The 2,851-nt window shown below is 41.3% G+C and overlaps 1 non-coding gene across 1 annotated transcript; it reads right to left on the bottom strand.

Annotated features, from left to right (window-relative positions):
* Positions 1-680: 680 nt before the first annotated feature.
* trnar-acg (transfer RNA arginine (anticodon ACG)) lies at positions 681-753 on the bottom strand. The gene has a single exon. It is a non-coding gene; the product is annotated as a tRNA-Arg (tRNA).
* Positions 754-2,851: the final 2,098 nt, after the last annotated feature.

Genomic DNA, 2,851 nt, shown 5'->3' with positions numbered 1-2,851 from the left:
CATGGAGTTATTGGGATTTTTTTTAGCAAGACAGGAAGTAGTTTGTTGAACAGTACATTGATTATTTTTTTTATACAGTAGCTATATTAGCTCTAAGGTAATGTAAGGTAAAGTTAAGGTAGGTCTACAGTGCAGATGCTAATAAAATAACTTGTGGTATGTCACTAATCACATCTTGCAAGTTGTAATGTGAACATTTAAAATGCCACTTACAAACTGATGTACTGATGACATCAGTCTCGCTCTGTCCCTCCCTGCCCTGCACCCACCTCCTGTTTCTATGCAGTACCACAGTCCCTCTTCTGCCTTCTTATCATATCCTTTTTCTAGAAACATGAAGAAATAGTGAAGCTCTTTCTGACCTTCTCCATCAGCACAAAACAAGTGTGCTCTCTTTTTTTTGCATGATGCCTTAATAATGCTCACTCTTTTACCATAATCTGCATGGTGTGGTTCCTCAACTGTTTCCTCTGTAGTTTCTACATGTGAGGAAATAACCCTTGTTATTGAAAGTTTCACTCTTCATCTATCTTTTGTCCATCACTGTTGTCAGCTTTAAGTAGTGCTCTCCACTTGTTAGCTCCTTTTAATCTCTATCCCTAACCTAAACTAACCTCTTTCTTTCTTCATATCCTGATTATTCCACCTCCTCCTTCAAATCAGGTGTCAAAAACACACTTCGAGCCAGCCAGGAGTCGAACCTAGAATCTTCTGATCCGTAGTCAGACGCGTTATCCATTGCGCCACTGGCCCTGTGAATAAACAGGTCATGCATTTAAATCAGAAACAACCTAGATTGAGACTGGTTAAAGCAAGAGTTTGTACAAGAGTTTGCTTTTAGCCTTTGACTGGCTTCTTTTCCTTCCTTAGATAGAGATTGAAATGTTACAGTATCCCTTGCAAAATGCTATCCTTTGACTAAACAACTTCTTTTTTGTATCTGAGGCCTTTATTTGTTTGTGCAAGCATCTTTTCTATGACGTTAAGCAAAGAATAATCTTATTCTGTAAGTAAAAGGATCTGAATGTGTATTAAGCTCCTGATATGAACATAAAATCAAATTGGTTCAAATAAATTATGTGCGGAGGGAAAAGAAACACAAATGGGTTCGAACTTGGCCAGAGATTTGGAGTTGTTGTACGTTCTCCCATTTGAGTGCAGAACCCCTCTGGGAGCTCTGGTTCCTCCCACCATCAATAACACCGTAGGTTAATAATCCTGTTCCGATCAAGGCACTCACTTATATATAGATTTATATAAACTCACTCTATACATGGAGAGAGTTTCCTTAATGGATCAATAAAGCTTTCATTCTCTTCCTTATTATTTGTACATTTACAGACCCCCAAACATCATGTTCTTATATACAGACATAAGAGTGTGAAGTTTTTTTAATTATCTTTTTATAGCCCCAAATAAAAGAAACTCATCACTGCGAGTTCTATGAGATGACACGAGTTGGTCATTAAAATATTGCCATACGGTTGCTGGTGTTAGCAATAGTTTAATAAAAATAACCTCGTGCTGGCAGATATGTGTATTCTTTGGTTTTATGTTGTAGATAAAACACAGAGGGGAAGGGAAATAAATGAGCGCACAGATGGTAAACAAACTGCTACAGGTAATTTACAGTGCACGGGCATAACTGTGATTTATTCCAAAGCATAAAAACACGTGTTCTTTTTAAATACTGTACGTCCTAAAAAGAACACTAGCTAACGCCGCCAGACGTATTCATCAAAAAAGAGCTTTTGGAAATAGCTCCTAGTTAAACAACCTTGCCCCTGCAGTTTAAATGGCACTGTTATGCCTTGCCCACTAATTCAGTGACTTGGCCTGCAGTCATGGGATTAAAAGAGATAAGCACTGGTGTGAATATTCCATTGCTTAGAATGGAGGCCTCCCATTTATCACCCAGTGAGACCAGTGAATAATACATGGGCTTGTCCAGCCCGTGCACAGTAAAACAAGGGCACTTGTGGTAAAAAAGTATTGCCCTTGTCTAACCAGTTAGGCCTCCCCGAGGCTCATTCCGACAGGTCTATTTGGAACAGTCTTGTTTGACCTCTCCCTATGTCTTCCCTTGGAGCCATGCGTGTAGCCGATCAATCACTTGATAATACACACACTGCTCTGTTCATTTCTATACATGTACACACATACGCTTTTTTTCCCTTCTTGTCATTGGCCTTCCCAACCAGTGTGACCAGCACATTAAGGCAGTATCGGATCCACTTCCTATCAAATGTGATACGTGCAGCTCTGAAACACCAATGTCTGGTATGCATGCAAGGCAATATCAATAAAGCCCCACATCACTGCTTCAGCATGCATGGTCTTCCTCAGCGGTGTGGCATTGATCACACTAGAATGACTCTGATTGCAGTGCGCTCCTCAGTGAGGAGACGGGAGTCATGAATCCAAATGTTTCAGCAGGTGTCTGCATGTAACATTGGCGCCCAGCTGTGGTGTTTTTCCGCATGGTTTGGGCCAACATACGCATAGGTCTGAGTATTCACTGATCTTCAACTATGTGTGTGTGTGTGTGTGTGTGTGTGTAGGGGGGGGTGTCAATGGAGAAGCCCCTTAACCATTGGGGACTACGCAACAACACAGCCACCATTAACGATCTGCTTTCATATTGTGTGGAAAACCTTCTCATAGACTGGTGCACCAGGTACTGGTGAGATGATTAAGTGCTAAAGCTGCATTTTCTCCTCTGAGCAGGCAGCCTCGAGGCCAGAGAGGCTGCATGATTGCCTCTGTGTGCTACATTACATTGACATGATGGAGAATACTCTCCTGGGGCCTGAAATAATGTAAAAGGAAAGTGGGAGAGAGGGGGGGAAAA

Source organism: Diplotaxodon limnothrissa, linkage group LG5 (assembly GCF_057381915.1).
Source record: "Diplotaxodon limnothrissa isolate DT_005_m linkage group LG5, D_limnothrissa_male_GT1.1, whole genome shotgun sequence".
NCBI lineage: Eukaryota > Metazoa > Chordata > Actinopteri > Cichliformes > Cichlidae > Diplotaxodon > Diplotaxodon limnothrissa.
This window is presented reverse-complemented; position numbering and strand designations above follow the sequence as displayed.